Source organism: Orcinus orca, chromosome 12, assembly GCF_937001465.1.
Source record: "Orcinus orca chromosome 12, mOrcOrc1.1, whole genome shotgun sequence".
Classification (NCBI taxonomy): Eukaryota; Metazoa; Chordata; class Mammalia; order Artiodactyla; family Delphinidae; genus Orcinus; species Orcinus orca.
Genome location: NC_064570.1, coordinates 237,500 through 251,073, shown reverse-complemented (window position 1 = coordinate 251,073; position 13,574 = coordinate 237,500). Strand labels below are relative to the sequence as shown.

At 59.8% G+C, this 13,574-nt stretch overlaps 1 long non-coding RNA gene across 1 annotated transcript; it reads right to left on the bottom strand.

The window, feature by feature from the left end:
* Positions 1–780: 780 nt before the first annotated feature.
* On the bottom strand, positions 781–7,672 carry LOC117196248 (uncharacterized). The gene is made up of 3 exons (XR_007470548.1): positions 6,416–7,672; positions 4,360–6,076; positions 781–4,150 (listed from the first exon to the last, which is right to left on the bottom strand). It is a non-coding gene; the product is annotated as an uncharacterized LOC117196248 (long non-coding RNA).
* Positions 7,673–13,574: the final 5,902 nt, after the last annotated feature.

Below are 13,574 nucleotides of genomic sequence, written 5' to 3'. Positions count from 1 at the left end.
CCTCCTTTGCCCTTACAGGCGCGCACAGAAGCGCTCGGCTCTCACGCCCGAACCCTCCCCCACCGCTTGGGAAGCGGTGGTGTAAGTTCACGTCGTCCCACGAAGCGTGAATTCGGTGACTCGGTGTCTGGTCGCGCTCAGGCCAGCTCCTCCCCACCCGCGGAGGGGCTGTTCTCAGGCGCGGGCGGGGGTCACTCAGCTTAAGGCAGTAGCGGCAGGGAGCCCACGGGAAACCGCCCGGGGAAATGAGAGCGCCGCAGGCAGAATCCGCCTCGGTGAGGGTGGGCGGCGCCCCGCCCGCTTTTACTTCGGATTCAGAGATGACAACGCGAAGAAACGCCCCAGGAGGAGTAGGTCACACTCTTGGGTATAATCTTTTGCATTTTAAAATGCCATTAAAGGGCCTCCCTGGTGGCGCAGTGGTTGAGAGTCCGCCTGCCGATGCAGGGGACACGGGTTCCTGCCCCGGTCCGGGAAGATCCCACATGCCGCGGAGCGGCTGGGCCCGTGAGCCACGGCCGCTGAGCCTGCGCGTCCGGAGCCTGTGCTCCGCAGCGGGAGAGGCCCCAGCAGTGAGAGGCCCGCGTACCGCCAAAAAATAAATTAATTAGGTAAATAAGTAAAATAAAATGCCTCAAAGTTTTAACAATCGCCATCTTTCTATCGGCAAGGAGCAAGAGGAGGCGCTGTCTCAGGTTAGCTCTCATGTTTAAAGATTTACTTCCTGCACGATGCTCAGATTTCACAACTCGCAAAATCCAACCGCTGGAAGCCCACAAAATGAAGAGACAGACAATTTAGCCCTGAACTCACGTAAGTCTCCGTGTGTGAGCGGGTGTGTGTGAGCACCTGTGTGTGAGCAGGTGTGAGCGGGCTGGGAGTGAGGAGACGTGCGTGTGCTCTGTCTAATTGGAGACCTAATTGTGCCAGGTGGGTCCTCTTTCCTCCCCCTCTGCTGGCTGCAGTAACACGCTTTTCTTCTTCCACCCTGAGGTCTGGGTGTGCACTGTCCCTGTGGACAGCCGTGCGGCCGGGAGGCAGCTGAAGGGCCGCAGCTATGCTGCTCGCATGGCCTCTGCACGAGTGGCTAATGGTACTTGCTGTGGCTTTTATGATTGGGGGATAAGCTGATGGGACGGCATGGCTCCGCATCCTACCTTCCAGCTCCCAGGTCGAGAGGAAAACCCCGTCCCCCATCCCGGGGCTGCCCAGGGAGCCCTGAGCAGAGTGGCCTCACGGGGCACAGTGCAAGGAGCAGAGGGCAGGCTGCCTGCGGGGCGCTGAGGCCCGGGCTGGGCTCACGGGGGCTTGGGGACACTCACAGACTGGGGAGGCGGCGGGCACCCAGCGCGAGCGCATCCTGCGAGCATGCACTCCGTGGCGGAGGCCACGTGTCACGCAGCACAGCCCTGCGAGCTGGCTCTGGGACCGCTGGTGGCAGCAGCCTGATTCTACAACAAGGAAAGTGAATCGTGATGTTGAGAAGATCCTCATCTCAGGCTGTAAACATCCGGCAGTGGAGTCAGAATTGGTGACCCGGCAGCTCTGAGACACAAACTCATCCGGGATTTTTAAAATTTCAACCAAAGAAAGTCACTGCCTATTTATTTGGCTTTTTTGTGTGGCTGAGCTCTCAGCTAACGAGACAGGTTGGCAAGTCCCCCTTCTTGGGAGCAGCGGCTCTCCTGGGAGAGCTTGGAATTGGGAGATGGACTCAGATAACCCCTAATGCATCCCGCTCCGTAAGTCTCCCCTTGATTCCCTCCGGGGTCAGGAGACTAGCGTTCCTGACCTACATATTTTCAGGTAGACTCTATAGAGGGAGCTCCCGGCTCCCTTCCCAGACCCCGTTCTCCAGTTTCACCTGCCGGCCTCCCTCTCTTGTGTCGGGGCAGGGAGGGTTCAGCTTTCCCCGTGTGCGCCCTTCCCCCGGGGATGTCTGGTCCACACGCCAGTCCCTGGTGGCAGATCTGGTCCTCGCTTCTGTAACAGGAGCTCAGTTGTTACCGACATCGGAATCAGACAGATCACTTTTTCCAGAGAATCTTGGGCCACAATGAAAACAAAGCAAAATAAACCCACATCATCCTCCATCTGGGTTTCCTTTGGCTTTTGTTCATGGTAGGAATGTGGAAACACTGAAATTCAGTCTCTCCCCTGGAGATGCGGGATTTCGTTAACGTTTGGGGAAAACTGAGAGAGGGGCCCGCGCTAGCGACCTGACCACTCCAGGCATCGGGTCCCCAGAGGGCAGGCGACGGCTGGTCCCTGTGATGCAGGGAAGGGGCTGAGCTCCTGCACACACCACGTGGGGTCGTGGGTGTGAAGAGCCTGGACCCTGGGGGAGAGTCCTGACCTTGTGCCCCCTCAGAGACTCCATGGATCGGATGGCCCTTCGAATCCTGTGTGAGAGCCACTCCTCACTGCGGGGCCTGCGGCGTCCTGGCCTCAGGGTTCGGTCCCTGCGCAGGTCTGTGTTAGCGCCTAAGGGTAGATTTGCGCCCGAGCAGGCAGGTGCCAAGTGTGTGACCCACTCGCCAAGGACGCCAAGGTGTCCTGGGTGCCCGGTGTGGGCGGGGGAACAGGGACAATTCTGCCCAGGGATGCAGGACACAGAGCAGAGCTGTGTCCTCCTAGCCGCTGGCTCAGTACCTGCCCTGCCGTTACTTTGTTTCAGGCTTGTATCATCTTCACTCTGCCAGGAGGCTCCGTGCTAAAGAAAGTGATTTTAGCTGAAATGTCCTTGCTCTGGTGAAATCTTGGAGCCTGTGATCTTAGGGAAGGAGCTCGGGGCAGGATGTTTAGAACAGACTCTGGGTCCACAAGGACCATGGAGGACTTCGTGCTCGGGTTCTAGAGCCAGATCATCTGGCTTTGAATCCCGGATCTGCTGCCCACAAGCTGGGTGACTGAGAGCATTTATGTAGCCTTTTCGAGCCTTGGTTACTCCTCTCCAGATGGATGTATCGGTTCCTCCTTCATGGAGTTGCTGTGAAGACTGAACGAGCGCCGTCTGCAAAGGGCCTGGAAGAGCACGTGCTCCCTAAGGCCGAGCCGGTGCCGGTAGAGGCTCCCTTAGGATTTCCGTCCTTTGAAGCAAGACGCTGTGAGGCCCTTTTTCTTAGGGAACTAGCTGTGGGCGGCGTGTGGGCAGGGAAGGGGGGCCGTGTGGAAACCCCTCTGGCTGGGGAGGCTCAGGGCAGGTGGCGTTCCTGTAGGCTGATGGGGACACCTTATCACGGCTCCCTCGGGCTCCCTGAGCAGGGTCCTGGGGGGCGTGAGGGTGAACCTCCAGAGGCCTAAAATTTTCCACAGGCTCCAGCAGCGATCTGGAGAGGTGGAAAACTGTGATCCCAGCTGTGTTGTTTCAGCTCGAGGGCTTTTTGGTGGGGCAACCAGGGCCCCGGCACTCCTGAACAGGGCACACAGGACCGCTGAGCCCAGGGGCGAGCGTCAGACGCCTGTTAGCACTCTCGGGCCCGGGCAGCGGGCAGCTGGCAGCACAGCTTCTCCGCTCGCCTTTCTGAGGACGCCAGCTTGCCGGCACCGCAGTTTTGCAGTCGCACAACCAGCGGTTCCTGGAAGCAGGGCAACAGCAGCCCTGGGGGATGCTGTGGCGGACAGTTCCTGGTACTTGCTGGACACTGGACGGCCCTGTGCTGAGGGCGGGCACTCTGGAAACAGGCAGCCCCGCCCGGGCAGGAGGGCCCTCGGGGAGCTGCTGCGGATAGGAGTCACAGGCTCTCGGGGGCATCTCCTCCCCTGTGGCCCTCCAGCCCGCCCACGACTGTGTCCTCTGTCCCCCACCTCAGGGGCTTCTGACTGCGCTAACGTTTTAAAATCAACGTGGAATTTACTTTGCAAGGCTAAGACAAGACACAAACCCAATCTCTCTTTGTACGAGCCACCGCCGCCCCTCAGACACCGAGCCTGCATCACCCCCGAGCTCGTGTGAGCTGTGACCTTCGACCTCACAGCAAGTCAACAATACTGCCTCTACTGCTGTTGAGGCCTGCGGCTCGGCGCCTGTGTGCCCAAAGCCTCCAGGCCAATGAACAGAACAGGTGAGCTGGTCCTGCGGCATGGCTCTGCCCACACGGCTGCCCGCACGGCTCCATGTTGGGAAAGGGCCCGACCAAGAGCATCTCGACTGAAAGAAGGGTGAGCTTGATGAGTCGGTGCACACACCGGAGTGGATGTGAGCAGCCTGGCGCCGCGGCAGAGCCTGGTGCCAGGCTGCACCTAGCACGCCACAAACGGGCCCCTCTCTGCAGCCAGACTGCTGGGCGTCAGCGTGGTCCCAGCTCCTACCTCTCCCCCCGACCGTTCACACGCCCCCTCCAGAATCCTCTGCCCTACCTTCCACTGCTGGGCGTGCACAGCCGCCGGGATGGTCTCAGCGCCTCCTGCCTGGTCAGGCCTCATCCTTCACTCAGCTCCAGCCTCACTTCCACGGGGAAGCCTTCCCTGGCCTCCTAGCAGGGTCACGAGCCTCTCTTTCGGAGCATTTCCCACAGTTTACTTTGCATATTCTTAAGTAATTATTTGACGAGCGTCTGCCTCTCCCAGTAGAGCGTAACCTCCATCCGGCGGAGGCTGTGTCTGGGTTTGCTGCCCACTGCACGGCAGCGGTTTGCAGGGTTAAGCACTTAATAAACACTTGTAGATGAAGGCCCTGCGGCCCAGGAGATGGAGGCAATGGTGGATCCGTTGGTTGGAAACTCACTGCTTGGGAGGGAAGGAGTCTGATCTTGGCTTCAGACCGGTTGGGTCGGGGGCAACACAGGTGAAAATGCCCTCTGAGCGGCACAAGCTCAAGAAAGAGGTGCGGGTGAGACGTCCCTGGGGGACGTCACCATGGAGGTTGTACATGGACTCCCAAAAGGAGGGAAGACTGGAGACACAGCCATGTAAGGGAGGGACAGGTGGGAAGAGGCCAGGCTGGGGGCCACCGGTGAAGAGGACACAGCAATCCAATCCGGCAGAGAGTCGAACGGCAGGACCCTGGGAGACAGAAGGGATGTCACGGAGGCAGGGGACAGCGGGATATTCAGCGTCAAGAAATCCAAGGACACTGGATGGGGCGGAGCCCACATACGGGATTTGTTATTTTGTTTCAAAACTAGATTCCTCACGCATAATAATATCTCCTCCTCACTTGTAAGCGTTCTCTGTAGGTTTTCAGAAAAACACAACTTTGAGAATCGTAGCATCTGGACTTGCAGGTCAGGAACAGAAAGGAGTCCAGTGGGTGGGTGGGTGGCGCTCCTGAGGTGGGTGCAGCCCAGGACCGCCAGGCAGGGTCTACACCTGAAACTCACCAGTCACACCCTGCAGGGCAGCGCGTCATGGGTTGTTGGGACCGTCCTGTGAACAGAGGCCCCAACCGGCAGCCTGAACACTTGTTAGAAGAGCAGGGACGGACGGTGGGGACGTGAGAAACAGTGCCTGGGCTGCCTCTGAAACGTGATCTCCAAACTCTCTGTGCCCCTCTGGCTCTGAGCTCGGCGGGCAGGGGCCCCCGAAGGCACAGGAGAGAGGCTGAGGCCCTCCTGACCCACCCTCGCCTCTGTATCAACACAGACTCACAAGTGAGGGGCCGCAGTGCGCTGGGCTCGCTGCAAACACAGCTCTGAGCCCCGGGGGCCGGGAACCCCCCAGCCGCCGGCGCCACCGCTGGTGCACGAGGACTGGAACCTGAGGGGCTCCCGGCACCATGGCTGCCTCTTCCCCTCCTCCTGCCACCCCTCCCACTGCCCAGCCCGGCCACCTGCCTGTGCCCCACCTGCCCAGACCTCCTTGTGGAATCCCTTTGGACTGTGGGCCCCTAATTAAAACGGATTAATGTTCTGGAGCAGAAACTGTACCTAATGGAGCCGTGCTGGGGTCCTTCGAGGCACTGTGCCTGCGTCCTTACCAGCCCTTCAGAGACGGCTGCCACCCGGCTCCAGCCTCTGCCACCAGCAGGTAACGCAGGGCGACGTTCCTCACACCTTCACCTCGACCTGTCCCTGTGCCCACGGCGGACGGGCCCACCTGACCTCTCACGCCGTCCCCAGGAGGGGGATGCCCCCATCTGGATCAAGTGGACAAAGGGGGGCATTGCAGACCCTCCCTCCCAGTTGGGGTCTCAGGTGGTCCCAGTCTTGGGTCAGCACTTGCACACCGGCTCAAGCCTTTGCTGCTCCCACCATTTCCGGGAGGGGCCCCAGGAGGGAGGCTGTGAGGCCTCCAAGTGGTCCGTCTAGAGACAGGGCGGGGCGGGACACAGAGGGTCAGGTGCCCCAGGACGAGAGACCTGCGGCTCCCGACCCGCCCACGCCCTCCATGAGGCCAGGGCAGAACCTGGAGTCCACGGTGCTTTTAGGGACCCAGGTAAGAGCGGAAGGCGGGCTTCAGGTGGAGTGATGCTGACCTACTTGTCTTTTTCCAATGCAGCCAGTGTCCTGTGTCCTCTTTGAGGTGTCTGACGGGGGAGGGCCCGGCATCCGCAGCCTGTGCAAGGGGTCGGGTCAGCAGTGGGCCACTCGTCCTCCCAGGGCCTCTCTCGGGCTGCCCTGCACGGCGTGGGGCATGGGAACAGCAGAGCTTCCCCGACCCCAGCTCTGGGCCTCCCGCCAGCTGCCCCCGCTCAGAAAGGGCCTCCGAGCAGAGGGACCCTGGGCAGCTCTGCCCCGAACTGTCACCCGGCACGAGGACGGGCAGGCCAACGCTTGTCTCTCGGGTCACTGTGCTGACCGCCCCACCCTCCGGGTGCTGGCGCGGGGCTGACACAAGCCCGCGCCTGTTTCTGGGCAGGCGTCCAGCCCGCCTCAGATCCTGCCTGCTGCCCTCTGCCCTGCATTCCTGGCCCTCGCCCGCAGCCCCAAATTCCTGCCGTGCTGGAGGCGGGGTGTTCTCCGCAAAGGTACCTAGCTTAGGAATTCACCCTCTCACCTGGCCTGTCACGGCCTGAGTCCATGGCCCGCAGGCTCACACAAGTCCCGTCTGCTCCCCGGTGGAGGCCTGGAGGTGGTGAATCAGGGCAGGGGAGGTCCTGGACCACACGCCCCATGCCCAGGAGGCTGGTGGCAGCCCTCTCTGGACGTCAGACGAGGGGTAATGAGTTTCCTGCACACCAGGCTTCTGAAGAGAGATGGTCCACAGGTGCTGGGGGGGACGTGGACCCTGATTTGTGCTGCGGGGGAGCTTCCACTGTCTGGAGCGCTTCTCCTCTAGGTGTTTGGGCCTAGAGGCTGAGGAATGCCGGTGGCCTCAGGAATGTTATCTGCTGGGAGGGGCTCAAGATTGCATGAAGCAACCTAGCCATGCAAAAGAACAACCTCCAAAATCAACTCGTTCAGAAGGAACCGGCAGCTAAAAAGAGACATTACCGTGAGCGGGTCCTGAGCGCACAAGCCACACCGTCCCTTCAGGCTCACAGATGGTACCCGCCGGGTTCGCCAGCGGCCCGGTGTGCTCTGCACTCGGCTCTGGGCGAGAGGCCGGCCCAGGCCAGCCGAGCCTTCCTGCCGAGCCATCCCGGGCCAGGCCGCTCGGGGCGGGGGCCCTTGGCCTGTGCTCCCTCCTCCCGGCACCCTGGGCTCACCCCACGGAGAACACCGCTGAGGTTAAACGGATCTTGTACACAGTTTCTTGTCTCCTTAAGTGAATTGACTTTATAAACAGTTTTATTTTAGTCGCATCATTCTTTTACAAATAGGGGGCGGGTCTCCTAGAACTGTCCTAGGTCAGATTTCTCCCAACCAGCCGCCATTTACCAGAAAGTCAGGCCCAGGATCGGCACATGACAGACATCTATGGGCGGCTCTTGTCAAACCCCCATTAGAAATGCAGGATTTTTCGGACCACGGGGGCCAGCACCCTCTTTTTGCACGTGAGGAAACAAGAAGTGTTCCTGGCCTGCCCGAGTCTCAGGCCGGCCACCTGGAGTCCTACCCATCCGGTGCTCCGGCGCTGAGCCCCTGGGGTGTTGTCAAAGGAGCAGCCAGCACCCATCGGCAGTAACACCGCGGGATGAGTCACGATCGTCTCGTAAGCCTTGCTTCTAAGCCCTGAACCAGCTTGGACCTGCCCTGCCCCGGGCGTACACAACATCCCCGTGACCCCCAGCCCCGGCTCTCCATGGGGCGCGAGCAAAGGGCTCTGGAGGGACAGCTCTTCTCCAAGAGACTCCTGCACGACACTAAACACATCTGCAGTCTTTAATCGCTACAGATAAAAATACAAATCAGCCTAAGGCGTGCTTGGTAAATTCATGGAAGATGGAGTTGCCGTGTTCGACACCCTGGGATCGCTTGGGCACAGTTCCTTTCTCTGATCGCGTGCCCACTGGTGCCGGGCACTGGGTTCCACTGCTTTCATCGTTCAGCATGCAGTTTGTTTTTCAAGAACATCCCAAAAGGGGGCTTCATTTTTTTTTCAACTTGTAAGGGGCACCTGCTCTAAAGGTCCTCAGTACAGGCCTAACGTCACTGCCCCAGAGTGTGCAGTGCGTCCTGTCTTGCCGTTTCCCACCCAACTCTCAGGTAGAATAGAACTACGTCCGCATCTGCGGTCACCAAACGTCCTGATTTGCCCAGGACTGTCCTGCTTTTAGCACTGAAAGTCCCATGTCCTGGGCAAAGCCTCAGCCCCCGAAACCCAGGACGCTGGTCTCCCTCTGACTGCCTAAAAGCAAGGCTGCTTTGTCTTACATCAAGCAGAATTTTACACCAAAAACTTTTTTTAGAAGTTCAAGTGGAATTTTTATTTATTTTATTACTTTTTTGGCTGCGCAGCATGTGGGATCTTAGTTCCCTGACCAGGGATCAAACCTGCGCCCCCAGCGTTGGAAGCACGGAGTCCTAATCACTGCACCGCCAGGGAGGTCCCTCAGTTGGAGTTTGTAGTGATGGGGGAAATGGTGGGAAGAGCTGGGGAATGTGATCTCGACCTCTGATGAAAAGGTGGAGAGAGGATTGGAATCGAGGGTCTTTTTCTGCAAAAGCTCTGAAGCTCCTCCTTCCTCTGCAAGAACTGCTGGTGTTTTTATTTACATTCAGTGTGGCTCCACATTCATCAGGGAGGGAAAGTCCAGGATCCAACAGGTTTCTCCTTCTCAGATTCCTACGATGTAACCAGCAGGGGAATCATCTGGGCTTTCTCAGCGAAATGGCAGCAGCTCACGGGGCGGCCGCCTGTTCATGCATAAACATCACCACTAATTGTCTCTTTGTTACCCTATAGCTCTCCCCCCGGGGCTGCAGTGCACTTGGTTTTGGCCCATTCCCCAGTGCGGGAGAGCCATGCGAGGCCCTTCCTGGGGCTGGATTACACCCCAATCCACTGGCAGGGCCCGTGGTCCAGCGGCAGCACAGAGGGCAGGGGGACACCGAGGGTGCCGTGTCACTTCCACTCCCGCTTCGTCCCCGGAGGGTGCTGGGCCAGTTTCCGGGGTGGGACCTCGGCCATGCCTGGCGCTGCCCGAGGGAGCGCGGCCATCTGGCCGCTGGGCGAGCTGCTGCCCACGTGGCTGCTGTCCTCTCTTGTCAGGAGCCGGGGCCTGGGGCAGGGCCCCAGGGAGGGTCTGGCACAAATTCACTCCCACGTCTGCCCTGGCCTTGGACAGAGAGGGGACAGAAAGGACCGTGGCAAAGTGTCCTCACGCGCATCCGTGTGCACACACGTGCCACTCTCACACACGGCACAGACTGTCCGAGGAGGCGTGCAGACGGGCACAGGAATTCGGTGCCACCCGAAGAGCACGGCCCAGAGGACTTAGAAGACGAGGTCTCCGAGGGCGAGAGCCAAGAAAACCTGTGCAAAGAGGAGGGAAAAAGAAGGGCGGACGGTGTGAGGAGGCGGTCAGACAAATGAGGACGAAAGACGGGCAGGAAGGATGGGGCAGCCCCGCGCCAGACCCGCACCTACACTGCCCCGCACGCCAGGCGGGACCCACCACGAGGCTCCCCCTGTGCTGCACCCCCTTCTCCTGGCACGTTCTCTTGTTTGTTTGCAACATGTTGATGTCATGCACTCGCCAAGAGCTCAGGGGCCAAAGTCGCCTCACACTCAAGAGTGGGAAGAACAAAGCCGTTGAGGGAAAGTTTGCTTTTTCTGAAACGGGTGCACCACAAGGGCTCGAGCCGGCCGGCATTCTGCAGGAACACGCCCTGCCGTTATCTGGCCGTCGCCCTCGCCTCTGCCCAGGGAGACCTCTGACTTGGAGCCGTCCTGCCCCTCTGTCCCCAAGGGGCCCCCAGCTGGAGCACATCAGCCTTGGCCACTGCCTACGTGGGCCTGTCTGATCCACACCTCGCAGCGGGGTTTACGCGGTGTGCCGGCCGCACTGTACAGAGAGAAATGTCATGAAGCCACCCTCTCCGTGTGGGGAAAATGCACCCCTCCCAAGAGGCGGAGACAGGAAAAAAATAAAAGCAAATAAAAGTGTCTGGTCGCGGAGCCTTGACAGTTGAAGCAGCGAAAGAAATGGCAGCACCCCCTCCTCCTGGTCCTCGCGCTTCTCATCCGGTGCCCACGCCACGGCTGTGACATCACAATACAAAGCGCCACACGATGGTAATGAGCTCCTCTGAGAAGGCCTTTCAGCATCCACCCTCGCGCCTGTGACGTCAGGAGGCCGTGTGCATCCCTGGGTATCCGATGACTCACCCGGAAGAAAGCCTGGTCAGGGGCAGTGAGCTTTGCTGGATAAATTCTCTGGAAATTGTTTATTTATATACATGTGTGTATGTGTGTGTGTGTGTCTATGTATGCGTATGTGTATGTATGTATCTCTGTGTTTGTGTGTCTGTGCATACACGTGTGTGTTGCGTGTCTGTGTGTGCATACGTGTGTGTGTGTGTGTGTGTGTGTGTGTAACATTTACATAGTTCCCTTGGGCCGTTTGCTCACTCAGATTCCTCACCTCCTGGCTGAGGACAGAGAACTCACAGGAGCCACAGGAACCAGACTCAGCAGGAACGGCCCTGACACGGCTTCGAATTCTCACAAACAGGCTCAAATCTGAAAAATTTACCCCAGTCAGGGAGAAGCTGGAAATCCTGCAAGAAGAGGACCTTTTGCTTTTCAAGACTTCTAGTCCAGAGGGAACTGAAAAAGAGAAAAGCAGGAAAATCCTATTTTAGTGGTTTCTTGAGTTGTTGGGTCTGCCCCGCAGACACGTGGTAACTAGGGCCGCCGCGTTCTCACAGTCACCACAGCGCTCACTCGCGGGAATAGTTTTCTGCACTTTCACATGGCGCCACGTCAGCGCTCTCACAACGGGGAAGGGTTTGAAACTAGACACAGAAGAAGTTCCCGCTGACCCTGCTAATTTTCCAGCGAGTTCTGGTTGGGAGATAATACCTGGCTGCAGCTCCTTAGAACGTGGGCCCTGCTCGCTCTGCTGCCGAGTCTGTTCTGGAAGCTCTCGGAGGCCGAGGGCAGCGGCAGCAAAGCCGTCCAGGGCTGCTCGTTGCTGTGATGAGAGGTGAGGTGTGCCGGCCCCGGCCCCCTTCTGCGGGCAGCGGAGGGACAGAGAGGGAGGCCCCTCGCCGGGCTCAGGTGGCTAACGCACCCAGGGCACAGGATCCAGCAGGGAGGCACGTGATCTTGGGGGGGAGGCGGCATCTGACGCAAAGTCACCCCACACGAGGACGTAACTTGAGCCCTGTAGCCGGTGGTCCCTGGCGGCGGCAGGAACAATGGCTGGGGGTGTGCCGAGGCCCCTGGCTTTGTGCTGAGCACCAGGCGAGTGTGTGCACGGCTGTGCCTCTGCGGATGCTGGAGAGCAAGGCGCTCCCGGTGCCAAGATCCTATCTCAGCTCCAGACGGGACCCTGCACCTGCGGCGTGGGTTTCGGGGCCACCGGGGGTGGACGGGAGGCTTTGCGCACAGATGAAGCACTTCTGAAAAGCCGACTCGCTAAATCGGCTTCTTCGGGGCTAATTGATATCCCGCACAGGCTTCCGCAGACTGGCCTCAGGCAAGCCCTCCTCAAAATTGAAATCCTAGTGCAGGGCCGAGGCAGGCCTGCCTGAGGACCCCACTGTTGATCGGCCCGCAGATCAGCCCAGGAGTCAAAACTCTTCCATCGGCAGTAAGACGGTGCGTGTCTGAGACAAACTGCACACACAGTTCTCAGCCACGTTTTCCCAGCGGAGCCTTGAGTTCCGAGTGACATCGTGAGTGTTTCTGAGGCGCAGAGACGCGAAGGCCCGGCCGGCATCACACAGCTGGGCTGGGTAGGCGGGGATGTCTGCAAACCCCCGGGGCAATGCGAGCGTGGCACCTGGACGGGGCCAAGTGCGTGCACAGCCTCCTTACGGAAGCCGCGGCTCCTCCACAGCCTGAGGCTGGCAGCACCCTGACCTCACAGAAGAGCAGAGGGCGGTGGGACCCCAGGACCCATCCACGCTGCGGGCCGCCGAGACCACAGAGCCTTCCCCGAGGCAAGTCCAGCCCTGCGTGTCTGGCAGCAGGAACGGCCACCAAGGGCACAGTTTTCAGGGGAAAATACTTACGACTGTTGGTGCGCATCCTTTTCATTGTTTCCTGCAGCTACGAGACGCCCTGAGTGATTCTGACGCCGGCCTCTTCCCTTCGGGAGGGCTGGAGCCAGCCTGTGGACTCGGCCCGGGTCTCTCCTGACCTCGGCCTGCCACCGCGTCTGGGGAACCATCTGACCACAGAGTGGCTGTTCACTGCTGGCTCAGTGGGGTTCAGACCCGGCCCCTACAACCCTACAGACGCCCATCCCCCAGCAAGTCGCCCCAGTTCGCATGCCCGCTCTCACCACCGAAGCGTTGCACCGATTGGGTGGGTTCAAGAAAGCCCTGCAGGAGAGACGGAGACGGGCCCCACCCTGAGGACAGGGCGAGGGGCCATGAGAGCTGAGGTGGGTGGTGAATCAGCACGAGGACACAGAGGTCACTCGCGATGGTCTTTCAATCAAAGTCCTCATACTCGAGGAGCTAACGTAAGATGAGGGAGGTCAAAGCAACAGACGGCTGGCGCACCGCGTCCACGCCACACGCCGCTTCATTTGTGGGTCAGAAACCCACGTTTATTTGTGATTAGGTCTAGAGGCCTGTGAATGCTTCGCAGCTCCACGCCTTTGCTGCCCCGCTGAGCTTTCCCACAGCCAGAGCCTGAGACGAATCAAGAAGGAAGAATCTTCCCGTACCTGGCCAGGGACTTTGCAGCCCCCCACACATCAGGGGTCAGAAACCGGATGCTGTGGGAAGACACAGACCTGCTGCACCGACCACCTGATTCTGACGTGCTGAGCAAACCGCGGGTCCCGGGATCTGGTGGACCCAGGGCTTCCCGGTCGTCTGAACCCAGGACATCAGCCGCGGACCCTCGTCCCCGCTCACCCAGAGATGTGAGGGTCAGGAGTGGGCCGGCGGGGCCTCCTGGCTCAGCCCATCCACCAGAGGCTCTCGGGCTCCACTCTGAGGTGCCCGGGCTCCAGGGCAGAGCTCCCTCCTGGAGGAGAGGTTTGATGTGAAGCAGCGAGCGCTGTGACTCAGGCCAAGCTCATCCGTGCCGGCCGCTCTGCCTGCCTCTCCCCGCCACTCACCTTTGCT